The 27,680-nt window shown below is 43.2% G+C and overlaps 1 long non-coding RNA gene across 2 annotated transcripts; it reads left to right on the forward strand.

Moving 5' to 3' along the window:
* Nucleotides 1–12,596: 12,596 nt before the first annotated feature.
* Nucleotides 12,597–19,820, forward strand: LOC148903517 (uncharacterized). Of its 2 annotated transcripts, XR_016115419.1 has the most exons (6): nucleotides 12,597–12,717; nucleotides 12,801–12,913; nucleotides 14,801–14,921; nucleotides 17,954–17,992; nucleotides 18,568–18,655; nucleotides 19,373–19,820. It is a non-coding gene; the product is annotated as an uncharacterized LOC148903517 (long non-coding RNA). The 2 variants fall into 2 exon arrangements; XR_016115423.1 differs by lacking the exons at nucleotides 17,954–17,992; nucleotides 18,568–18,655; nucleotides 19,373–19,820 and adding an exon at nucleotides 16,756–16,797.
* Nucleotides 19,821–27,680: the final 7,860 nt, after the last annotated feature.

Consider the following 27,680-nt stretch of genomic DNA (forward strand, 5'->3'; position numbering starts at 1 on the left):
TTGACTTCAAGATGGCGCCCCGAGAGTGGCTGCATTTCCAGCAGCTCATGTATTTTGTTTTTCTACTTTCATTCCTTTCATCACTTTGCTGCTGTGAAATGTAAATTTCTCCACTGTGAGACTAATAAAGGCAAATCCAATCCAATCCAAAAGAAACGTGGGAAATCTTACAGAACTCCTCCATACAACACACGATATGGTGAAGGACAAAGCACAAAACATTCAGATTGACATGCGGAACCCCATTTCGACATCTTGGATTTGACAAATGTATTTGCCTTGACTTTGCCAGAAAACGAAATACCTTATTATTGGCTAAAAATTGGGAAAAGGGATGTAAAATTTATTTGTGATAGTGGTGCATGCAGATCAGTGTTAAGAGACACCATTCCAGGTGTCACTCTGAGTCAACAACAAATTTCTGTGGTATCGGCAGATGGGAAAGTGATATTGTTACCCATTTCTATGCCAATAAAAATTTTAGATGAGGGACTAACTCCATACAATGTCACTATGGTCTTGAATGGAGATTGTCCTACAACTTTGTTGGGGAGAGAACTGTTACAACAACTACCAATAGCTTTAATATCAACAGAAGAAGGGTACAAACCCAGAAAAGTTAACCTTCTAGAGTCCTTCGTAGTTGACGCTATGGGAGACCCAGTAAATGTTGATTCATGAGAATCATGACTAATGGCCACTCTCGTGGCTTAGGACTTTCCAGACGTCCCTGCCACCCTTTGGTCATTGGGAAAAACAGATGTGGGCTTACTTAAAACAGCAAAACCAGTTGAAGTATTGCCTAAAACTACTTATCGACCCAGACTTAAAGGACAACCGAAGTCTCCAGACAAGTTCTGTCCATAATTTGTCAAATGGCTTAAAATGACTTCTACTGGGGTTATTTTAAAAAGATTCCAGAATCAGAATCATCTTTATTGCCAAGTATGTAGAACACACAAGGAATTTGTTTCCGGTAGAACACGCTGCACTAGTATCGTCGTCAATGTCGTCATTCCACCGCATATGGCTATATTTTACGTTTTAAGACTCGCGCTGAACATTCAGGAAGTCTTATTTTTGAGTTGGTGACGAGTCCGTACGTGACGTCAGAAAAGGACCACCTCCTCACCGTAAAAAAAGACGCATTGTAGCGTCTTTCCATCACGTCAATGTATTTTGATGTACTGTTTTTTTTTTAAACCATGTCTTACACCCAAAAGCCACCAGCAGAGGGAGGCAAACTCCATGGAAAGAATGTATCAGCCTGTGGAAACGAGCTGATTCATTCCTCACTGGAGCTGGTCGCCATTTTTCTGCCTCTTCTTAGGTGAGACACCCCCCACCCCCCGCCCGTTTGCCTCAAAATGGCCCAAATAAATTCTTTAATCGATTGCAAACATGTTGTCATGATCTGGTTGGCGACCAACGGGGGGCGCTGTCGGCCCCGCCTGCACCTGCACAGGTGCTGGTCGTCCCGATCAGATTGGCGACCAGCGGGTAGCGACGTCAGCCCTGCCGGCAGCCTCGCAGGTGCTGGTCGTTATAATCAATGACACTTAAAAGGACACCGGGCACGATCATCCGGTGCCGATTCATTGTTTGTTTGCTGCTTGTTTGCTGCATGCATTGTGTACGTGTTTGTTTAACCTTGGCGGACTTTTACACTTGGTTTTCTTTTGCTACTTTGTATTTTTTACATTCAGATCATTTTGATGTTTTACATTTTGTTCCTGCTGACTTTATTTTAATACAATTTGTCAAACAACCTCCTGCTCCCTCCGGCCTGCTTTTTGGGATCCGAACCCGCCATCACCACCTCGCAAAACGTGACAGAATGAATCGGCCTACCATCGGATCCCGCAGGTACATCGGACCCGTCTCATTTCCACCCTGTGCCTGGCAATGCTACGTCCACGTTAGCGCAAGCCTCGTCGAGTTTGAATTGCGTCACTCGACGAGCCGCAACGTCCACGTAAACGTCCGGCCGAGACCTCCTTCCAGGTGGCCGTCCAGGGTGAAACTGGGTGACTGGCATTGCACGCCCACGTCCAGCCACGCTGTCGTCGTGCATGACGAATTGAGTTTCATCCACGACGAGCCGTGCAACGTCCGCGTCAACGTCAGTCCGAGACCCCACTCACCGCAGGATCCCGGAGCGTCTCTGGACTGGTCTCGTTCCCCCGGAGCCGGGCAGTTCACGCCCACGTCGGCGTCCGGCCGAGACCTGGTCCCATACGGCTGTACGGGGTGCCATTCTGCGCCTGGCAGTTCGACGTCCACGCAGAGCCATGCGCCGTCGCGTGAACGTGCGAGAGGGATCGCACTCACGCCCACGACGATCCGTGCCGCGTCTTCGTCCACCCCAGGCCGAGTCCCGTTCCCATCAGGCCGCCGCCCGTCGTATGCTGGAGAGGCAGCGGTTGCCCTCTCCACCGACCGTTCCCTGGCGAGTGGACCTTTTGGGAGACTGTCGGGACTTCTGGAAGCAGCCCCTTGAAGGGGGGGTACTGTCATGATCTGGTTGGCGACCAACGGGGGGCGCTGTCGGCCCCGCCTGCACCTGCACAGGTGCTGGTCGTCCCGATCAGATTGGCGACCAGCGGGTAGCGACGTCAGCCCTGCCGGCAGCCTCGCAGGTGCTGGTCGTTATAATCAATGACACTTAAAAGGACACCGGGCACGATCATCCGGTGCCGATTCATTGTTTGTTTGCTGCTTGTTTGCTGCATGCATTGTGTACGTGTTTGTTTAACCTTGGCGGACTTTTACACTTGGTTTTCTTTTGCTACTTTGTAATTTTTCCATTCAGATCATTTTGATGTTTTACATTTTGTTCCTGCTGACTTTATTTTAATACAATTTGTCAAACAACCTCCTGCTCCCTCCGGCCTGCTTTTTGGGATCCGAACCCGCCATCACCACCTCGCAAAACGTGACACATGTATGCTTTGCTCATCAGGACTTTTGAATCATATTCATAACTGGATGTGTAACAAGAAAGCATATTCTACGAATCTGAAACCATTGTTTTGATTCACAAGCAATGCAAGATGTCTTGGCGTGACGTCACGAAAGGGGGGCGGGACTTTCTGAAAATGCCCAATTCGCAGTTCATTTTTTTGCAGATTTTGGACACTTTAAGTCATTTTTATTGGTGTTTTGCATTTGACTAAAAATATCATACTGCATGTTTTGGGTATTTTAGATGCTATAAAACGTTTTTCTGGTGTCAGTTAAAAAACAAAAAAGTGACGTCGGTTGTCCTTTAAACAATATCCATTAAAACAGGATGCTATTATTGGCATCACTCCTGTAATACGGGATATGGTGAAGGCTGTTTTTTTTTATTGAAGACCCAACTTGTGAATGTAATACACCGATATTTTCTGTTAAAAAAGTTGAATCTGGGGTTTGGAGAATGGTGCATGATTTGCGACAGATAAAGAAATCCATACAATTGCGTGCTCCGTGTGTGCCAAACCCACACACATTATTGTACTGTTTAAAACCTGACACAAAATGGTTTACAGTAATTGATTTGAGCAATGCTTTTTTCTCCATTCCGTTGCACAAAAATTCACGTCATTGGTTCGGATTTACATTTAATAGAAAAAAATATACATATACAAGATTGCCACAAGGGTTTACAGATAGCCCTACAATTTTTTCACATGAAATGTCTTCATGTATTGCTGATTTTAAACATCCTGAATCTTCTCAGATTCTTTTGTACGTTCACGACATCTTATTTGCTTCACCGACTGAAGACGACAACAAGACTGTATCAATCGCTTTGTCCCAATATTTAACGAATACAGGTAACAAAGCTTCTTTGGATAAGTTACAGTTTTACCAAAAAGAAGTTGTTTTTCTAGGACATCTTTTGTCAAGAAGGGGACGCGAGTTGACAACCAAAAGAAAACAGGCAATTTTGCAGGTTCCCCGACCTAAGACGAAAAAACAGATGATGACGTTTTTGGGACTGTGTAATTATTGCGGAACCTGGATTCCGCATTATGCACAAGTCATTCAAACATTATTGACACTCATACACCAAGATTAAATTTCACTGAAAGACTATTCAGTGGACTGAGGAGGGCATTACAGCCTTTACAGAATTGAAAAATTTGATAGCCAATACGAGTGTTTTGGCCTTGCCTGACTATGACAAATCTTTTGTTCAAACAGTTGACTGCAAAGACAAATACATGACTTCAGTCTTGTTACAAAAACATGGACAATAGCCGAGACCAGTTGCATTTTATTCTAAAAGACTGGATCCATTGGCTGCAGCTCTTCCAGCGTATTCCACCGTTGAGAGGTGGAATAGCATTAACCCGGTGACACTTGTACCTCCACCTGTTGACGGAGAACCACATTCATACGTTGACAGAATAAATGAGAACTGCAAACCACGACCAGACTTGAAGGACACACCTTTACCTGACAGCATCCACAGGTATTGTTGGGGTAATTCGCCATACAAACATCTCTAAACATCGCTCTGTAATCTTTGTTTACATTTTGAACTTCCTCATACGTCATATCCTGCCTTCCTTTACAAGATGTCGCATTTTCATTACGTCACATCCTGTCGCGTCATATACTTTGCGCCGCATAAATACTCCTGCAGCCTGTTTTTTCTCTCTCTCTCTCATCATGCTCCCTCCTTGGCCGACACCGCGATGCCTCCACACTCTCCCAAATTAAATCAACTTTCTGTTCAAGACCTGGCTCACTGATGATTTAACCATCAATCTCCATCAACACCCGTAGAAGCAATGAACCAAGGGCGAACGATCAAAATAACCCAACATTCTGTTGGCGAAAACCTCGCCAGTCGGGTCCGAAGCGGTTGGGGGGGTGCCTACCTCCATGTTTCTGTCGACGAAGAGACAAAAGCTCCGAGCTTTTGGTGGCGTTCCCTCGGCGATGCCTGCTTGTTGACTGAGGCCACGAGAGACAAAGACGTGGTGGAAGCGCCTCTTCATTCTGACCTGACCACACGGTTAAGTTTTCACGGGTGAGTGCCGCTCGCATGCTGCTATGTTGGGTGAATGTGTAATCCTTTGTGGCCAGAAGGATTTCTATGCGTGTAATCCACGTATCGAGGGCTGGTAATGCGACTTTATTGGAAGTTATCATCTGATTATAGCCCGGTTCAAATTATGGGTTCTATTTCTGATAATCGGGCCAAGGCGGGTCACAATAAGTCGGACCTAATGCGTATGACGTACTATGCGCGCGACTGATCGGTGCCACTACGGGTCGAGACATGTCTGGTTACCGCGCCTCTCACTGACGTGGAGTAAGACTAGTATAATGCCAATGATAATATTCACAAGGGGTGGATTTTTGGGATTCACTGTGCACGAGGGCTGGAAGTGAAATTGGGAAATTGAGAGATTTTTTAATTTCACTCTGGACGTTTATTGTTTTAAATAGCTGCAGCTGGAATGGTTGTCAACAAGAGACAAAAGCTCCTAGCGTTTGGTGGCGTCTGCTTGTGGGTTGCCCACAAGAGATGAGGGGTCGTACCCTCGGCGATGCTTGCTTGTTGACTGGAGATATTGTGGATTACCGTAATTTCAATTCATTCACCAACACTAGCACGTGGTCAACAATGCTAGCCATTGCTATGGGGTTTCCCAAGGAGTTTCATTGTCCAGGGGGCAGAGGGTGGTCGGCTGGAGGAGGGGGGCGTTTGGGGGAGCAGTCTTTTTGTGTGTTCTTGTCTTCCCTTTTCGTGTTTTGTCTTTCGTCTTTTTGTGCATGCATTCTGTGTTTTTATGTATTGTTGTTTATGTACGCGCGTTGTCTAAACTTCGCTAAGAAAAAAAAGAGGGGGTGGGTGGTCTGCCAGCAAAGTATGCGGACAGACCGCCTCCCCATCCTTCTTTCTCTACCCGTAGGAGGGGGGTGGGTGGTCTGCCCGCAAGGAATTCGGACAGACCACCTCCTCCGATCCTCCTTCTTTCTCTACCTGTAAGAGAGGGGTAGGGGGTGAATTCACAGCCACATTCTGAGATCGGCAAATTGATTCATTCGCGAATAAGTTAATAAATGAAAATAAAATTAATAAAGGATTGCGTTAACATTCATAAACATGTTGTGTATAAAAGACATTCTTCCTGCCGAATGTGATTCTGCCGTGAGGCCTCTCTTCTCCACAGAACAGAGGCTGCCTTGTTGTTACAAGAGAACTCAACCAGGTGCCACGGAGTCTGCTATCCTGTCTCATCCATGACCTATCCAACCATGCAGCCAGGAGACTTCCACCTGCGCTCGATGTCCTGACATAACACTGTTTATTTTTTCCATAGTTTTTTGACGAATGGCGTCTACTTGAAACAAAAACTGAATTAAATAGGCAAGCAAATTAGACTGAGTGAGAAAATAAAATAGACAGTGGACACATGAATAGACAGAAGCCGAACTACAGTGAATTTCTAAAATTATCAGCATTGAAATTGTGACACATTGTTATTAAGAGCGATTTGAACATTGGCCGTTTGCGTTTTAGAGTTATTTATGACTGCTGGAATCTGTTTGGGGCCCGCTGTGTGTCAAAAACTGGGGGATGGTGTTTAAGCAGTGAGACCATTGCATTCCTCAGGATAACAATCCTGAGGAATGCTCAAGTTTTTTCCTCTATCACGGTTCAATTGAGGAAATAAGGATGTTTGTCTCTAATTGAACTGAAATCAGCAAGATAGATATTGCTAGATTCGATGATAAATGATTATGGTTAATTCACTCTTTTGAAGCTGCATGCCCTTTTCGATGAAATACAAATCATTTTGAAATCCTGATTTGGGCAAATGCGAAATGAAATGGAAATTGTATAAAATGACAGAATCAAAGAGTGAATTTATAAAATAGTAGGATTAGTTTTGTTAGACAAAGCTAAACCTTGTTCTGCATATGGCATGATTAGGGCATTTGCAACAAGCCAGAGTTATTTACGATGCCTCTTATCAAGGGTTTTTGTCAGCACAGAGCTTCAAAGAGGGGTTTAAAACACCCAGAGACAATTCTGGGGCCCCACTGTGTTGGCCTCTCGTAAACGATGGTTCAATGGGAAGAAGTAAATAATATGGTCAGTAAATTGGGCTGAATAACAGGAACGTTTATCTTGAATTGGATGTAATTGGCAAGGTAAATGTAACTAAATTTGCTGGTGATTAAGTCCTTACAGAGATTCACCAGTTGATATTGTTGGACATTTCATAGAAGGAAAGTTTATAGATTTATTAAGATAATGATTGTGACATGATCATTACACTCATTTTGACCTGACAATTGTCATCCGTCTGAAGTCAAAGAACAGATGATTTGACTCATAAACACGATAACAAATTGAATTTGATCAGGTGCACCTTTATTAGTTTCTGAGCAGAGAAATTAATGTCAAGAGGAAAAGATTGAGTTGCAAAATTTGATGACTGAACTTTTTTCATTATGCTTTTTGTGCAGATGATGTGTAAAGCAACAATTCGCAAACAGAGCTGGGATGATGGTTGAGAAATTGTTCCATTTGCAGGCCGAATTGATGAACTGTGGGATGCACAAGCCATTTGCATCCACTGTGATTTTCTAGGAAGATGCTGCTGTAAAACAGTATCATCCAAACTGAATTTTGACTCTTGGTGTTTTTGGAAACAAAGTTTAATCTCTGCTTCAATTGTCATAGAAGATCCAGCAAAAGAGAGACCGCAATGGCTGGTGGGATGCACCTGCAGAACTAGAGTTGGCACACCCACCTGATGATTTGGGATCGATGACAAAGCCCATATTGAGAATAGTTTTGATTTCCAAAAGCATAATGTGTGGCATGTATTGTAATGCATGACAATTTTTATTGCACATATTTCTCATCCAACCATCTGGCGAGCAACGAATTGTCACAATTGGGCTTGATTGAACGAAAAGTATTCAACGTTGGAGATGCGATGGAGGAAATCCAACGTTTATTAAGACTGCATGCTGATGGTAATTTATCTTCTGGCTGCCTTTGCGTACAGTGATGACATTTGTCAGTTCAAAAGTAATTTATAGTTACGACTAAAAGTGCAGGATAACCAGTCAAGATTGATTTGATTGCGAATTATTATTATTATTATTATGAATTAACTGCAGTGCTCATTAAAGGAATTTCTCGTCGGTAAGAATGAAATTGGCAAATGAGTTGAGTGGGCACCGATGTCAGCCAGAGATTCAGGCGAAATCAGATATATTGTGTAGGGCTTCCACGCTAACCAGCTTCTTTCAGAATTGGGAGAAGGAGATCCTTCAGAAGGAGGGACTCCTGCGGAATCAGTGCCAGGGTGGCCGCAGATGAAGCTGGGTTGTGCGAATGGATGTCCTATGCAGGTGCGAAACTGACTGACTGGTGCCCTCCAACTGAATGACAAAAGGCGAGTATGATGACCATTTACACAGATCGCCATAATGTTGACGACCATGTCAACTTGTGCAAATTGTAGAAGGCTGTCCTCCACCCATACAATTTGGCGACATGCAAATGTCCACCAAAAACACATTTTTGCAGAGCTGATTTGCTTGGGTGCCAGCAGAGGAGTAACAGCAGGGGAAGCTGTGCTCAAGTACAAAATTTTCGTGGTACACGCTACATGAATTGGTTCTCATGCAGGTCTTGAGAGACATGCCAAAATTTGGCCTCTAAAATTTTGGACCAATGATTGACAAACAGTTTTATGCAAATTGATGATCTGTGCAATGTCAAAGACGGATCGTGTTCCGCCAAACACCTTCCCAATTGGCAAATTGAGACTTTTCATGTCTCAACAGGGGGGAGTGGCAATAGCTTAGATCATCATTGCCAAAAATTTTCACTTTTGGTAGTGAGTGATGTTGGCTGCTACGTCATTCCCAAAGAAAGTGGTGCCTTCCAGAAATGCAGACTCACTAACAACTAACATACACTCACCAACTAACACCTAACAATAACAATGTCTGCCATTTCTGTGAGAGAATGCATTGCATAGCCTAAACGACGAGACAGATTTTGATAGGGAAAGAAACGCTAAGAAAGTGTGATGTGCAGAATGAAACCATCCTTTTGACATGTGACCTGCACAAGTCTTCTTTTGTTCTCCACAGGACAGAGCTGCGGTCTGAAGAAGATGACGTGGGCCACGCCGAAGTGGGATGGACCGGTTGCGGAGCTGCTAGCCATCTTAGCAGCTACAAGCTTCGTCTGGACTTGCAAGGACACCACACCGTTCGTCAAGAAGATTCCCGATGCACATCACTGGAGCCGACAGATCACATACCTTTTCCCATTCACCAGCTCATCCGTACCACATCCTGGGGCCTGCTTGCGACAAATGCTACAAACAATTTTGTTCCTACTCGTCATCCTGGTGATCACCATCCAGGATGCCACGAAGATTTGACTATTGGAGCTAGCGAATGACTTTGATTTGAGAATGTTTCTATTGTGATTGTCCTATTTTGTGATTTTCTTTTTTCCTTTCTGTTCACCTCTACCGATGTTAAAAATGTTCGTCGGGGGGAGATGTTGGGGTAATTCGCCATACAAACATCTCTAAACATCGCTCTGTAATCTTTGTTTACATTTTAAACTTCCAGATACGTCATATCCTGCCTTCCTTTACATTATGTCGCATTTTCATTACGTCACATCCTGTTGCGTCATATACTATGCGCCGCATAAATACTCCTGCAGCCCGTTTTCTCTCTCTCTCGTCATGCTCCCTCCTCAGCCGACACCGCGATGCCTCCGCGCTCTCCCGAATTAAATCAAATTTCTGTTCAAGACCTGGATCCCTGATGATTTAACCATCCATCAACCATCCATCCATCCATCCATCTCCATCAACACCCATAGAAGCAATGAACCAAGGGCGAACGATAAAAATAATCCAACAGTGGGAGTGAGGACTGTGCACCCACACCCTCACCTTAATCTATACCAGTGGTTCTTAAAGCGGGTTGGATCGAACCCTAGGGGTGAGTCGGTCTCAGGGGTTCGGTGGATCCTCCGACGCACAGGTCAACCCCTCAGTTTAGTCTGCAGTTAGTGGGCACAGTCATTGAAAGAAGGGTTTGATGAATGACCATATGAAACTAGTAGGCTTCGGTACCTCCAACAAGATTAACAACCACTGTAGTGTATGGTGTCTGTCATGAAAGCCTTCCATCCCCACGACAAGAAGTACTCGTGCGCAGAGTACAGGAAATACGAGTTGTAGCCCTAAATCGCATCTCTAGGCCAGGTGAAACCCTAACCCTTAACCCTAACCCTGAACCCCTATTCTCTACGCCAGTAATTTTCAACCACTGTGCCGCGGCACACTAGTGTGCCATGAGAGATCGTCATGTGTGCCGTGAAAAACTATCCAATGCCCCTTTTTCAAATGTAAAACTTTACATACATTTATTAATCATTTTCTGCCAATATTATATAATTGTCCTGTGTCCGTGCTGAAAAGACTGAGAGGGTAATTTAATATTTGTCCGTGTGGCAACATATCACTGATTGCCTATTTCCTGCAAGATGGTTTGTGGTGTGCCGCAAAGAAATTACAATGTAAAAAAACGCCCTGGTTCAAAAAAAGGTTGAAAAACACTGCCCTACGTCCTGGCAACACTCAGATGAGTCCCTAACCCTTTCCTACTTCTCTTCAGAGGCTCTCTCTAGTGCAACGATTCTTAAAGTGGGTTGGATCAAACCCTAGGGGTTCTGTGAGTCGGTTTCAGGGGTTCGCTGGATCCTCCACCGCAGAGGTCCCCCCCCCCCCCTCAGTTTTTTCTGCAGTTAGTGGGCGCAGTTATTGAAAGAAGGGTTCGATGAATGAGTATTTGAAACTGGTGGCCTTCAGTGCCTCCAACAAGATTAACAACCACTGAACTCTACCTTTGCGCCAGCTTCTTGCCCCAATCCTACCCCATCCCCCCAACCTCCCTTGGAGTAAGCATCAACATCATTTATGCTACATATGTCACTTGTATTGGCTATGAAACCGAGTGCAATTTTCATGACCTAAACCAAAATCCTCAAATCAAAACATTGAGTGAATTGCATGAACTTCAATTCCTCCACTCTTGAACTTGTCAGCGTTTCTGTGGGTTGATTTATGTGTGTCTTGCGTTTGACTCACCGGCTGTTTTGCGACTGCATATGTGTTGCAGGTGAAAGCCCGCGCTTGAGCTCAATGAGTCTGTCAGTGAGGAAGAGGCCAAACATACAAGTCATGGAGGTGAAAGGACAACTTGTTTCAGCACCTGGTAGGAGAACGTCTGTCTAGGCTCTCCGTCGTACAGGAGTGGTCCATCGAGGAAAGGTTTTCTTCAGCCGCCGTCTGTACTTCTTCTAAGGTGTTTGACGTTCTGTTCCTCATCCAAAGAGCTTTGTCAGCGAATTCAAGTTGTGCTGGGAACTTTGGCCCCATATACAGTATATCCCTAATAGACAGATGTAGCCATGCCATACCCCTGCTCTAGATAGATCCCTGTGCCAGACCTCTGCCATTCTCGGCCCCTGCCTCAGGTTTGGAGAGAAGTGGGACACTCCCTGAAGCCAATCTGATGACCTTTATTTTGTTCTATGTGACGACCTTGGCAGATTAGATATAATCAGATAGAACAAAAGACCGTCCGACACCTAGAAAGAAGTACAGATGATGGCTGAAGAAATCTTTTCCTCGATCCACCTGGTAGGAAACAACTTGTGTGCATGTTCATGTGTTTGTGGTGTGTGTTATGAACTGTTTTATGTGTGCTAGACTTAAACTAGACTGTTGAAGAATGTAGCCTTGCTATGAAAAAAAAGGAAGTAGCGCTAAGTTTTTTCTCCACTTCCCCCTTGATGGATGAACAGCCCCCAGGGGTCTTCTTCGCGCCTTCCACCTGGAGAAAGTCCTTGGAAGCTGTCAAGCCTCCCTCAGAAGAAACTCTCGTGATCATAGATAAAGGGCAGAGGAAAGGTGTAGGTTATAAAGAGGCACCTGAGACAATCCAACACATAAATGCAGGGTGTAAGAAAGCCTACATGGGACGCCATAATCAGGTGGCTGGCATAGTCTGCGGAAACATCCGTGCAGAGTATCCTGTGGGACTTCCAGATAGAGACTGACAAGATGGTCATCACCATCCATCCATTTTCCATACCGTGGAAATGTCATGGTCATAGATACAGGGCAGAGGAAAGCCGTTGTCATGGATGTAGTGGTCGTGAGTGACGGAAACATCAGAAAGGAGGAACACGAGAAACTAGAGAAATCACAAGAGCGGAGAGAGGAGCTAGAGAGAGCCCAGAAGGTGGTGGTCGGAGCACTCTGGGCAGTGATCCCCAAACTAGACGAGTATTTGAAACAGATACCAGGAACAACATCAGATATCTCGGTGCAGAAAATCGCACTGCTGAGAACATCACAGAGACTGCGCAGAGGCCTCAAGCTTCCTGGCCTCTGATAGAAGACCCGAGCTAAGATGGGGGAAGGACACCACCCAAGGGATGAGATGAGGATTTATATATATATATATATATATATATATATATATATATATATTGTTTTTGATACGTTGTTTGTACGTGTAGCCCCTCTCACATTTTGGGACAGGAAGCAGAAGGAAGACATGTTGGCTCTCCGAGAGAAGCGACGGAGCCTGCAGGCACTGATCACTGTCCGACTGGCTGAGCTGAGGCACGCGTGTCTGCAGGAGGCGGTGAGTACCATGACATGAACTGGCTGGCATCACCGTATCCCTTGTTAGCATGGTGATCATGAACTCTCCATCTCTTGGTTCAGGAGCTGACTGGAACGCTGCCCAGTGACTTCCCCCTCGCAACAGGGACAAATTCCCCTGTGTGGGACACAGAGGAGGAATGTCCCGAGAAGTCAACAGGAAGTACAGAGTCAAGGTGATGATGCAGTCGCCATTTCCTATCACGCTGCTGGTTCGATGTAGAAGACTAAATGTCCATGCACTTTGTATTTCATACCAATCTTGTCGATGGATCTTCCACGGCAGAGGATCCACCGAACCCCTAAAACCAACTCACCGAAGACCCTAGGGGACTGGTTCTTAACCTGGGTTCGATCGAACCCTTGGGGTTCGGTGAGTCGATCTCAGGGTTTCGGTGAGTCGATCTGAGGGGTTCGGCAGAGGCTCTGCCGACACACTTCTGTTAATTACGGAAACGGTCGTCCGGCCCCAGAGGTCGTGTTGTCGGTTGTTATGTCAGTTTAGCAATCGGTAGAGCTCCCGGATGAAACTGAGAAATTCCACAGGAAATTGTGTGGGCAGTATAGAGTCAGAATCTTACCAAATCGGAAAAATAAATACAGAGAGAGAAGAAGAGAGGCCAGCTAGACTGCTGCTGCTTCCCCCATTCACAACGAATGAACAGGCTAGCCAGTAGCTAGCAGTAATCAATGTGTGACTAGGGCTTTAAGTACCACTAGGCCTTACCTACTTATGCATACTACAGCGAACCCTTGCTTATCACGGTTAATGGGGATAGAGACCACTCGCGACAGATGAAGTATAATTTCCAATAACCTAGTACAGTGGGGCCTCAGTTTACGAACACCATGCCTTACGAAATTTTCGTTGTTGCTTTCCGGGATCGCGAGCGTTTGCACCCCCGTGTGCCATTTCATTTTGCCTAGCTTGGTCGGCTGGACGGATCGCCCCCGCCCGCCTTCTTTTGTCGCTTTATTCCGGGTCCGTGGAATCATCAGACCGGCGCCTTTTGTTGTAATAAAATATCTACCAGCACCTATGGGACTCAAAGTGGATGCAGATGACATCGAGGAGCTTGTTCCTGACCATAATGAGGTCCTCAACACAGAGGATTTGATTTGGAGTTGTCATCTGAGGGCGAGGTGGAGGAGATGGCTGCAGCATCAAGTGAGAGAATCAAGGCAATGTTGGATAAGTGGAATGATGTGCAGGCTTTTTATTGAACAGTTCCATCGAGAAAAGACTGTGGCTATGAAAATCATCAACATGATGAATGATAATGTGAGGCCTCAGTTTCGTAAGACCTTACAAGTCAGAAAGCAACAGGTGTCAATTAAGAGCCATCAACGACCATCACATAGGTAAATAAAGTGACTGTATTATACAGTGCAGTGTATTTCTTTCATTACAATACAATAGCACATTTATTATACATAGAATAAGGTATATTGTGTGTAGTTTTAAGGCTTATTTAGTTGAAAATTATATTTTATGGAGACCTGGGAACAGATTATTCTTATTTTAATGGTTTCCTATGGGAAATTATTTTTTGGGATACACGCTTTTTGCCTTACACACTCTGTGTGTAAGGCAAAAATATGTAAACAATATTTTGCTCCCCCAACCTTAGAGCAGGGACCCAGCAGAGCAGGGGATGGGCAGAGGGACCTATCAGAGCAGAGGTCTCGCACAGCCACCGCTTTCCATGAGCGATACGGGGCCAGGGTTAACAGCACAACTTTAGTTCTCTGACGAAGCTCTTAGGATGAGGAGCCAAATGTCCGACACCTTCAAAGAAGTCTAGATGACGACTCAAGAAACTTCTTCCTCAACACATTTGAGTCGACTCCACGGATGACGACTGACACTTCAGCCATATTGCATGTGTCACAGCATTGTGGCATAAGCCGCAGGGTTGAAAGCTTGTGAAAAAAGTCGCGGCTTATAGTCCGGAAATGACGCTATTGGCCAGAAGCAATGTGACATCCTAGTGGACAACTTTTGGATGGACAAGATTTTACAGGACTATTTCCTTTCTGTGAACTCTTCTGTGGTTGTGCAGGAAGAAGATGGTTGGAGTAAAAAGATGGCATTTGGTGGCACACAGAGAAAAGACAATGACCCTGAACAGAACACAGAAGTGCGACACGCCAAGATGACCATGCACAGAGGCTGCCATACTGGTAATTCACATAAACTCACGGTTGAGGGATCGCTGTCGTTTATCCTGACCGATAGAATCTCCAGCACTAGACACTTTGAGGCACTCAAAGACATCGGCATCATTTCACACTTGTTTTACAGTGATACCTCGGTTTACGAACGCCTTAGCTCACAAACCTTTCACCTTACGAACATACTCCTGCAGCCCGTTTTCTCTCTCTCTCTCTCTCTCTCTCTCTCTCTCTCTCTCTCTCTCTCTCTCTCTCTCTCTCTCTCTCTCTCTCTCTCTCTCTCTCTCTCTCGTCATGCTCCCTCCTTGGCCGACACCGCGATGCCTTCGCGCTGTCCCAAATTAAATCAACTTTCTGTTCAAGACCTGGCTCCCTGATGATTTAACCATCCATCTCCATCAACACCCGTAGAAGCAATGAACCAAGGGCGAACTATCAAAATAACACAACATGTATGTTGACGGCTCTGCATCTAGGTCAGATGCAGGGGGTAACAGGGTGGGTTATGCTGTTGTGACCGACGTTGAAATTATTGCTGACGGTTCATTACCAAACACGTATTCAGCGCAAGCAGCAGAAATTGTTGCATTGACTGAAGCATTTAAATGGGCAGAAGGAAAGATGGTGACGATTTTTACAGACAGCCAATATGCGTTTTCCACACTTCACTGCTTTGCAGCCCAGTGAACCCGCAGGGGAATGACTACTTCAACCGGGAAGACGGTTGAACATGCAGATTTATTGAGAGGCTTGTTGATAGCTATACTCCTTCCAAAAAAGTGTGGCTGTATGCAAATGTGCAGCGCACACAAGGGCTAAAGACAGGTAACGCAAGAGCAGATGCAGCCGCCAAAAAGGCTGCTCTGACTGCTTTCAATCTAGTAAGTCAAGAGACACGTGAATTAGTGCCCACACAAGTTTTGAAGGATATGCAAGCATTAGCCACAAAATCCGAAAAAGATCTGTGGCTGAGCGATGGTGCTATGCTAGTTGATGGGCTGTACAAAATAGACAATAAACCATGTTTACCGAGAAACATGTTTCCTATGGTGGCTCAGTTGAGCCATGGTAGGTCACATGTATCAACAGTAGGGATGGTGTTTATAGCAGGAATGGTATTACATTTAAGCAGATGTTTCAACTGATATGCAAAAAAGCTTTGTCGGAGTTGTTTGATATGCTGTAAACACAATCCATAGGGTAATATACGACCAAAAAGAGGAACATTTCCACAGGGGTCACACCCCTTTGAAGTGGATTTCATTGAACTAAGCACAAGTGGTTCTTATAAATACTGTTTGGTGCTAATTGATTCATTCACCAAATAGGTGGAAATTGTGCCTTCAAAGAAATCCGATGCATTATCCGTTGCGAAAGCATTATGCAAACATATTATTCCAGAACATGGCATACCAAGAATAATTTAGAGTGATAATGGGCCACATTTCGTGAATGGCGTAATAACCCAAATTTCCGAACATTTAGGTATTACATTAAAGAACCATTGCGCATACCGTCCACAGAGTGCAGGATTAGTTGAAAGAACGAATGGTACGATTAAAAATCGACTCAGAAAACCCTGGAGACAACAGGCAAACCATGGCCTGAATGACTGTTTTCGGTTAAATTATATATGAGAATAATGCCCACTAATAACGGCTTAACGCCTTTTGAGATCTTGCATGGCAGACCTTTCATCCTCCCATTATGGGAAGGTGTGCCCTGGCAAGAGAATGAATCAGATCCAGGCGCTTTGTTGGCAAAATGGTTGTGTGAAATGTTTACAACCAAAGAGGTCCAGTCAGCATGTGTACTGCCGCAGTCCTCTTTGTTCCCGCCACAGGAACAGAGGCTGCGCCCCGGAGACGAGTTGCTGATCAAGGCAATCAAGAGGAAGACCTGGTCTGCACCAAAGTGGGAGGGGCCATTCATGACTCATCCATGACACATGACTCATTCAGAAAACGTTTGACAGCCGTTTGACAGCCGTTGAGAATTCAAATGGCGTCCAATGAGAGCATGCAGTGATGTCATCACGCAGCTTCCTGCCCTGAACTCAAAATGTTTGAGTAGACGATTGCCATGAACTCAAGTATTGATCTACTTCAAATTAAAACACATGACTCATTCAGAAAACTCAAAACGTTTGAGTTTTTGAAACAAAAAAAATCAGCTTTTGAGTTGAGTGACCTTAATGACTTTGAGTCAGTAGTACTGGTCGGGTTTACAGTGCTGGCAGACAAGGGTCCATAAAACCAGGGCTCACGCGCGAGGGCCAGGGGGAGATTAATTTCGCGATCTGGACGATTATGTTATTATTATTTTTTTTTTAAATGCAGCTGCGATGGATCGTGGATTTTACGTAACATTAATGCATTCATAAACATTTGTGCATTTATCATCATTGCATGCCATGTGGTGTTCCGAGGTTGCGAGGGAGTTTCATTGTCTGGGGAGGACAGTTGGTGAGCTCGGGTCGCTATATATATATATATATTACAAGGACCCAGTGTGTCAATGCTGTAGTCGCTCCACAGGAAAGGATTATTTTGGAAAGCCCGTTTGGGGCTCTTGCCGCCTTTGCTGCTAGCAAAGATGCTAGTTTTTGGGCATGCTTGCGACTGAGGACATCATCCACCGCTCGAGCCAATGACTTCTAATGTTACGAGCTCTTCTGTAGTAAGTAGGAATGTTTCTTAAACGTCTCTTGTTTGTTGAAAGACACTGCAGTGTTGTTCAGAGAATTGTACCGCAAAGGTTTGTTTGGGTGGTGGTGGAGTAATATCTATCACGGGGTGTTGCAAGTTATGTTTGTCTCCGCAAAGGTCCGAGAATAATAGTCAAATGGGTGTTAAATTAAGTTTTATATGAACTTCTAAAAATAAGGGTCACCCAAAATCTGCGACACAGAGGCTGCAACGCCAGCAGGTTGATGCTTTGAGTTAACTTTGTTTGCAATTTAAAAAGTAAACATGGATCAAGGTGTTTTATTAAATTAAATGATTACATTTGTTGTCTGTTTTTTCTATTCAACCTTTTAGCCCCACAGTGGACATTGAGTAACACCACCACTATCTAAGGTATGTTTACATTTTTATTAATGATACATGATTAATTACCCGATGCTTTTAAAAATACAGTAAAGTCTCGTTATATCGATATCGGATATATCGATAGTCCCGGTTATATCAATACTATTTCTATGCACGCACGGAGAAAATTACATGCTAACAGGGTCGGATATATCGATAGTCCCGGTTATATCGATATTTTTTCGGACTCCCTTGAATATCGATATAACGAGACTTTACTGTATATGAAGTGACGTAATGTAGTAATACAAAAACAAACAACAAGAGAGGGTTGAAGTGAGGTCTTGCAGAAAAAAAATGAGAAAGAACAAAAAAATGATGATGATAGTACAGTATCGATATTTTTTCGGACGCCCTTGAATATCGATATAACGAGACTTTACTGTAATACATGTAGGTACTTTTTATATTGAATAGAATTTTACCTAAACTTAATTCTCCATAGGGCATGTACTGTCTTGGGTTTGAGATGCTGAAGACAAGTACTGCAATGTTAAGCAGCTGTCGCTTTCCCCAAATTAAAACTCGGCTTTTATCTCCTCTTGCTTTTGATAAACGAACAGCATGATATACACGAGACACGGTCTGGCCCTTCGTGATCTCCCTCCATACCTACAAGAAGATGACTCAGAGTTCTTCAAGACATGCAATGTATGTATTGCCTGACTTAACACAAATGTCTATTGATTGCCACAATATCTGCTGTACATGTTGTTTATCTTTTTTTTGAGCAAGCCAAATCTGACTTCTTAAATATCACATTGATCATCTATCTGTTCGGCCTAGCCAATTGGTGCTGATGTATCACTTCCTTTTGCAAGGCCAAGCTTTTAAGAAATCTGTGACACATTTGTGCCTCTTGTTGAATGTAAAAAGTAGCTGAGTTAAAAAAAAGTAAAATATTGAGGAAGAAAGTATATCTTTGTCTCATATTATTTGTCAAACAGACGCATTCACATCTATAGTATTCCATTCCTGAGATAGCAATTCAAGCCTGAGGCCAGCTTTTCAAGCAAACATGCCTGTACTCAGGTAATGTACTCGATACAATGCCCGAACGCAGGCATGTTTGTGTTCATTCTTATAAAACAAAAGACATTTGGCCCAACAATAGTTGAGTGCAGACCTGGGTTCCTAATGTGAAAAATCCCAAAATCACATTTGGCTGTGATTTATGAGTCAAGATAATGAGAACAAATCATTATGACTCCGAATGTTAACTTGGGTCGTGTTGTGTAAAGACAAGAAAATGTACTCATGTTTATTTCTGCATGTAATTCCAGTGCATAACCCCAAATCCAGCTTCTTGATTCATCTCTGTAACCTTTTACTTTATTCTGTATGTGTATGTTTGTGTGGATTTTGCAGTGGGGAGATGATCCAGTCATTGAGAACACTCCTGTCACATTTCTCTCTGGCAGCTGACAGACAACCCCATATGTATTGCGTTTAGATTATCCAAAGAAACTAATCCACACATTCACTTTTGTTCAGAAAATACTGCTGTGTCTTGATATTAACAGACCACTCAAACCACGCCTGCTAAGTTTGAAAAATGATTTGTTCCACAATATTGAAGGCATTAGTAATTAGGGATAATTTCAGAGTTTTCTTCTGCTTTGTATACCTCAACATTGATGTACTGTTTGTGACTGATTTTCTTTGAATAATTTGATGTGTAACCTTAGATTCCACCAAAATGTCTTCTTTCATTTCATGAATAATTTGTTTGTTTTTAGTAATTTTGACCTTGATTTGCACCTTCTAGCGAGTACATTGAAATGTATTCTGTTGTATTTAATCAAGTATATGCTTATCAGGTATTTTTTTTAACAGCAGAGTATAATTTGTTGTTTGTTCTGTTTTGTTTTGTTGTGTTGTATTTATTTCACATCCTTATCACATTGTTGTGTTATTTGTTGTTTTGGTATGTGGACATGCTGTGCATTTTGGTACTGTTATAATTAACGTTTTATCAAAGGTTGTTTTAAACCTTAATTAAAAATTGTGAACTAAAAAATACACGTGAGGTGTGTTTTTCTTTTTAGACATAGAAGGCAAATGTAAGTACAGTATACATGAATATATGTTTTCATGTAACAAATTTAAGTTGGTTAAGCTTAAATATGAAACTTAATTTTAACTTACGATAACAAGAAAACATGAGTAAACTGAAAGTACATCTTTTAAGTTCATTCAAACTCATAACATTTATGTCCAATCAAACTAATAACATTTAAGTTCAGTCAAACTCCTAAAATTTATTTCCACTACTCAAAATTTTTGAGTAAACTGTATTAAAAAAAAATTGACGTAATCAGTTGCCACAAAAATTTTGTGTACACTCAACTTGGTGGGTTTTACAGTGAGGCGCATGGAATCTGACAAACAAAAAAAAACACAGAATCGTCCAGTTCAATAAATCAATCTCCCCCTGGACCTCACGCGTGAGCCCTGGTTTTATGAACCCTTATCAGCCGGGCACACGGAATCCGACTCATAATCCATACAGGCCTTACGAGTTTTGCGTAGTATATATTAAGTTGACGCCCACAGGGCTCGGCTAGAACCGGCCCACCTTACCAAATTCATCTGCCCACAAGCCCACCGATCGTAGATCAATCGTAATTAGAATTCCTTTGCCCCCCAAAAATATTATGCAATCTATTCATTCAACATAGCTGCATGCCGGTAGCACTCATCCATTAAAGCAATCCTGAGGGACGAGCATCTAGAAGAGAGGCGGCCCCACTTGAACCCACTCGAAGGAAAAAGGCTTCATCCTCTGGAAGAAACGGGGGCCACTTCCCCCCTCTCGACGCCGGTCCAATAGGCCCCGGATTTTTTTCCGGCACCAATAATGATGGGTTAAAAGTGATCATTTGTTCCTGGTTCACAGCTTTTCAGGGTGTTAGACGTGGGATGGTGAAATCAGCAGGAAGCCAGGTGTTGAACAGAATACGTTATTTTAATCTTGTAGACAGCAGGGACATTGTGTGAGGTTAGTTGAGGAGAGGCAGAAAGGAAAAAAAAGAGAGAAATCGACGCGCTGGGAGAGCATTTATGAGAGACGGACAGGATGTGATATAATAGGATGTGACGTAATATGATGTGATATCATGTAAAGGCAGGCAGGATATGACGTATCCGGAAGTCCAAAACAAAAACAAATGATGCAAAAACATGTTTAAAGATGTTCGTATAGCGAATTACCCAAACAATGCGCATGGATCAGTAACGCCTGCCTGAGGGGAGTCAAGGGAAAAGGTGGTGGGCAGGGCGCGCAGGGTCCTTGATTGGATTCTTGCAGTGTGCAAGTACTCGAGAGTGGCTAAGGCGGTGCCAATGATTTTTTTTCCACCGTCCTAACTGTCCGTTGAAGTCAGATTTTGTCCATTTTTGTGAAGGCTCCGAACCAAACGGTGATGGAAGAAAACAGTTTGGATTCAATAACAGTCGGGGCGAAATGTCATAGCATCTCCTGTGGCAGGCCATACTTCTTTAGCAGCCTCAAGAAGTAGGAAGTAGGACATTGGGCCTTTCTCAGGATGGAGTTGGTGTTGAGCTCCCATTTTACACTGTGTTGCAAATTGTACATTGATAATCCGAGTCTGAAAGAAGCCTTATATCTGGCCTTGGATGCAATGACCTTTGCTTCTCTGTATCACACAATCTGAAAATGGTGGCGAGTCATACATGTCAATCCTAGGCCTTCCTGAGTGCTACGTCAGAATCACTCCACAAGTGCGAGTGTGGTGTGATATTACCAAATGTCCACTAGTGGGTGCCATTGGCCAAGAAATAAGTTGTGAATTGAAGAAACAAGAAATACTGTCATTAAACTGTTCAAATTCTTACTATGAACGTATAGATTCATGATAACCTCATAAAAAAACAGTAACCAAAATCGTGCCTACTATAGTGCCTCTTTGCAATTTTTCTAATGATGATACTAGTGCAGCGTTTTCTACCGGAGACAAATTCCTTGTGTGTTCTACATACTTGGCAATCAAGATTATTCTGATTCTGATTCTAAAATTGCAATATTATTTGCAATTTTTTTTGCTAGCATTCGAGCTGTCCAACTTTAGTAATGTCCATTTTGTCTTAAAAGTGCGTCTTGAAAATGGCTTAACAGTAAATCTGCAACCAAATACATAATGTAAATTTCTCCATCGCGAGACTAATAAAGGCAAATCCAATCCAATCCATATCCAATCCACTCCAATAATCTCCTCCTTCAGCCATTGTCGGTTGACAAAACCGCTATTAAATTAACACAAAAATATGCAGCTCTATCAAGAATGTATGCTAGGTCTGGCCAGTATGCGCTTATGACTAGCGGCTGGTGATACTCTGATTGGCTAGTAACGAGCGAATCATAATTTGCGAAAACTCTGACATTTCCAGCGCCTTCCAGCTGCCCTTGAGTTGCCAACTCGAGCTCTGATTGGTTAGAGCAACGGTTTGATCAACACATTTGATGCTCCAGGGGCTACAGAGTTTATTGTGAAGGCGTCCAGGTCGATTTCTTACCCTGGTAACAAATGATGGCGGAAATATGATTGGTTAAATGCTTAAATACAAAAACACACACCTGGAGGCGGCGCAAGATGGGGAAATAATAATAATAATACATTTTATTTCAATTTAAAAAAAATGCCGAATTACTCCGAAATGTTGTACATTGATGGAGAATAATAATGTCTGACTGTCATATCTCTGACATACATGTACGAATTCCTAAATGAAAGTAATGAAAGGAAGCTGAAAGACAATTAGCAAGTATTTCATAAGAAATCATGGACAAAATATCATTCACATTAGTCTGTGATTCAGTTATTTCTAGGCCAGCAGAGAAGGCCTTTCAGGCCCTGACAACACACCACTGATGACTTGTGATACACCAAATAAAAAAACAACATTATGACATATTACTGCTCAACAAATATACGGCTGTCAGCAAGGTGCATTAAAAAATGGCAAGTCAGATTTTGGGTACATCTCAGCACCTTATGCCTGCAGAATGCAAAATACCAATAAAATGACTTAAAGTGTGCTAAAACTGCTAAAAAATTGAGCTGCAAATTGGGGATTTTCAGAAAGTCCCGCCCCCGTCCGTGACATCACACCAAGACGTCTTGCCTTGCTCAAGAATGAAAACAATGGCTTCAGATTCGGAGAAGATGCTTTCTTGTTACTCGTTCAGTTATGAATATGATTCAAATAGTTCTGAAGAGGAAAGCATAAATGTTTGCAATCGATTAAAGAAGTCCTTCCGGGTCATTTTGAGGCGTCAGGACTGATGTGTAGCGTCCCAGAAAATGCAAAAGATGGCGCCCAAGCTCCATTGGAAATGGGCTGATTAGTCTGCTGGGAATTTGTGTCAGTGAATATCAAATAGTTGTCTTGGTGCAACACACAACGATTCACCATCTCATTATTTGTGTTTTCCTTTTAATTTCGCCATCAGCACGGATCAACACGAAGTTTTCAGACCAAACAAAGTACCGCAAAATGCATTGTGTGTCGCTTTCTCGGACAGGGGTGTTCCAAACGTGACGTCACGTGGGGATCGTTATCAACTCAAAAACAAGACTTACTTAATATTCAGCGCGAGTCTTAAAACGTAAAATATAGCTATATACGGTGGAATCTTTGTAAAATACGCTCAGTAGAAGTCATTTGAAGTGATTTTACAAATTACGGAGACAACTTGTCCGCAGGCATCGGTTGTCCTTGAAGGCTTCTTGTCAGCTAGCATGAGCAAATGCCGTTTCAGAAGGGCTAATATATTACTTGCTACTGCTATATGTGTAACTATAGTTCCTTTTTAGCATTAAAAAGAGGGTTATTGCATTGTTGGTGTTTACATTTTGACAGAAGGGACTTTTTATGAATTTAATCATGGCTAAAATGAACATTTAGGGCTTCTTGTCAGGTAGCTGAAGACTTGGGATTGGAAGAGAGAGAGCATGATATAGAACGAGAAAGAGAAAGAGGGTGAGAGCATGATTTCATAGAGAGAGAAAGGAAAGAGAGAGCGAGAGCGTGATGTCATAGAGAGAGAGAGAGAGAGAGAGAGAGAGAGAGAGAGAGAGAGAGAGAGAGAGAGAGAGAGAGAGAGAGAGAGAGAGAGAGAGAGTGAGTGAGAGACTGTATAGACAGAAAGAGCATGACGTCACGCGAGGCTAAATGTCCTTCCCCTCAGTGCCGTGGAGTTGTTTATCGATGAGAATGTTTCTTCAGCCGTCATCTGTACAAAAGTGAAGGTTTCGAAACCTTCACTTTTGTACAGATGACGGCTGAAGAAACCTTCTCATCGATGGACCACTCCTGTACGACTGAGAGCTTACACAGACGTGGAGTTGTTTACGCAACTCCGTCGCTCATTGGTCAAAGGAATCTGCTACCGAGTGATCCCTGCGGTGATTGGCTCATAGAGCTCCAATCATAGCCAATATCAACGCGCGGTAGATACAAATAGCTGTTCGTCGGGGAGAGTTTGAGACAACTTGTTTTTTTAAACTGTCATCGAACTAATGAAAGCAAAACCGAGACTTCTTAGGTAAACAACTAACGTTTTATATTGTAGTAGTGTTTGTTTACCGTATGTGCTAATATTGAGCAATGTTGTAAATCCACTGTCTACTGTACTACGAGCTAACGGCTGTTTGACCGTAAGATCATTTGCCTGCTTGGAATGACAACCAAATCGCCGTTTTTGTCTTCTAATTACTTGTTGTATCGTAACATTAATGAATACCGCGTCATACATCAACTTGGGTCAATAGATTACTCAAATGATTTGTTTTATTTCATTCTCCAGTCGTTCTCCACTGCTCCGACGAACACAAGACACAGTATGGACGCATCTCCCCCAATTCTTCGTGCACAAAAGGAGGATTACTTTAAGAGGTAAGAGGCCAATTATTATGCACCACGAAAATCTGAGTAATGTTTTACCCAAAATGAAAGACTTTGAAGAAATAAGTGTCAGCGTTACGCAGTGAATAGCTTTCTGTCATGACGTATGTGTAAACCAGGGGTGGGCAATTATTTTTTCCATGGGGCCACATAAGAAACATAAAATATTGTGGAGGGCCGGGCCAAAAGGCTGAACTCAATTCTGCATAATATTAATTGTATTTTTTTTTGAAGCAGTAAATAGCACTGTTTTGACAAGCTGGCAAGAGTATATATTAAAATTAAGCAATGAAACTAAATACCAAATAAACTGAACAAATGAGGTTGCCTTACAAAAATTTATTCATTCAAATTTCTCAATACAATACGTCTGTGTAAGCTCTCAGTCGTACAGGAGTGGTCCATCGATGAGAAGGTTTCTTCAGCCGTCATCTGTACAAAAGTGAAGGTTTCGGACGTTTCGCCTCCTATCCAAGAGGCTTCGTCAGCGAACTAAAGTCTGACTGGTCGTATCGGCCCCATTTATATATCCCTAATGTCCAGACATGGTGGCGCCGGACACAGCTATGATAGGTCCCTACTCTCAGGTTGGAGGGGGCAGGGGACCCCTCTCTGTGGCCCCACTGATTGTTCCTACATTCCTGACTAACGACTGGCCTATTACCCCCACTCCCCCCGGTATCACCTCATCAGCATAACGACCCTCGTCAGCATTGCGAAAGTTGCCTAACCTGTTTTGCCTAAGCAGGCTATTGTATGAACGATCCAAATTGAACCTCACCCCACCAGACCGGTTTAATGAAGGATTTTGTTGTTTTATAAGAATCGCTTCTTTTACCCCCCTTTCAAACCATCTATGTTCTTTCGCTAAGATTTTAACCTCATTGTCGTCAAATGAGTGGTTGCTAGCTTTTAGGTGCAAATGTACTGCCGATTGAGGTCCATTTATATTATCCCTGCGATGTTGATAAAGTCTTTTTTTGAGAATTTGTTGAGTCTCCCCAATGTACTGCTCTTTACAATTTTCATTCTTACAATGTATGGAATAAACTACATTACTTTGTTTTTCATTTGGTAGCCTATCTTTTGGATGCACTAATTTTTGCCTTAACGTATTTATCGGTTTGAAATAAGTAGGAATTTTATGTTGCCAAAGGACTCTTTGTAATTTTTCAGAAACTCCTGCAATGTACGGTACTGCTACTCCTCTCCTTTGTGAATCTTGAGAATTATTGGTTTCGTTCGCTATTCTTTCTTTCTGACATTTGTTGAATGACCACTGAGGGTACCCACAGTTAGTGAGTGCTCTCCTGATATGTTTTGACTCCTTTTCTCTACCTTCAGTGCTAGTTGGTATTAGTTTAGCCCTATGCTGGAGGGTTCTGATAACTCCTAGTTTATGTTGTAAAGGGTGGTTAGAGTCAAAAAGTAAGTATTGGTCAGTGTGCGTAGCCTTCCTAAAGACTTCTGTTTTTAGCGCTCTGTCCTCTTTTATAATTACTTTACAATCCAAGAAGGCTAGTTGGTTCTCTTGAATGTCCTCACGAGTAAATTTAATGTTGAAGTCTACAGAGTTGAGGTGATCTGTGAAGGATTGAATTTCTTGTTTCTTAATTATGACAAAAGTATCGTCCACATATCTAAACCAGTGTCTAGGTTTTGTCCCCGGGAAGGATGTGAGGGCCTGTTTCTCCATCTCTTCCATGTAAAGATTAGCCACTATGGGTGGAACTGGTGAGCCCATAGCACAACCATGAATTTGTTTATACATTTTTTCCCGAAATTGAAAATACGTAGTATTAAGGCAGATTTCTAATAATTGGCAGATGTGATCCGGTTTAAGTTTGGTTCTTTCATGCAGAGAAACATCCGCCAGCAGCCTCGTCCTCACCACTGAGACTGCTGCTGGGGTTGGGACAGATGTAAAGAGAGAAGTCACATCGTATGATGCCAAAGTTTCCTCAGGTTCCAATATGAGGTCTTTGATCCTCTCTACAAACCCTGTGGTGTTCTCTACGTGATATTCTGTGTTACCAACCATATGGTACTGTCCCTACATTGTAGCAAGATGGCGAACCAAGGCGATCATACGTGAATACCTTGGGTCTCCTGTGTTCTCGTCGTGGCCGTTGATTTCCCCCAATATCAGGATTACTGGGGGGTGGCTGGGGAAAAGGGGGACACACTGTCACAGGTGGATCATTTTCCGGACCAATGTTGCCCTCCTGAGATTGGTCAACTTCCGCAGCTCCCGGCTCCGTCCCCGGCAGTTCATTCCCCAGTTGATTGTCATCATGGTGGGTTGTCTCCACAAAGCTCACGTCCCGCGGTTCTGGTGAGTCTGGTCGGGTGCTCTGGCGATGCAACACTGGATAATACTCATCCTCCTCATCATCCTCTTCCGGATCCATTTCCGGCATCTTGTTCGGTCGTTGCCGAGTGGACTTTTCCTTGGACTGGGACTGTAGTGAAGTCTCTAATGGCAAATGATCACATGGCAGCAAGAGATTGCGGTGGAGTATCCTAGATCTGCCCTTCCCCCTCTCAGGTTTCAGCTCATAAACTGGAATGTCTTGGCTGACTTGACGAACCACTGTATGAACAACATCCTCCCAGTGGTTTCTCAGTTTGCCTGAACCTCCACGTGGGGTTAAGTTTCGAACCGGAACGCGATCACCGGGCAACAGGGTAGAATACTTTAGTTTACTGTCATATAGTCTCTTACTCCTGGCAGCAGCTTTGTTGTTAT

This window comes from Hippocampus bargibanti, linkage group LG01 (genome assembly GCF_051943395.1).
Source record: "Hippocampus bargibanti isolate YZ-2025 linkage group LG01, ASM5194339v1, whole genome shotgun sequence".
NCBI lineage: Eukaryota > Metazoa > Chordata > Actinopteri > Syngnathiformes > Syngnathidae > Hippocampus > Hippocampus bargibanti.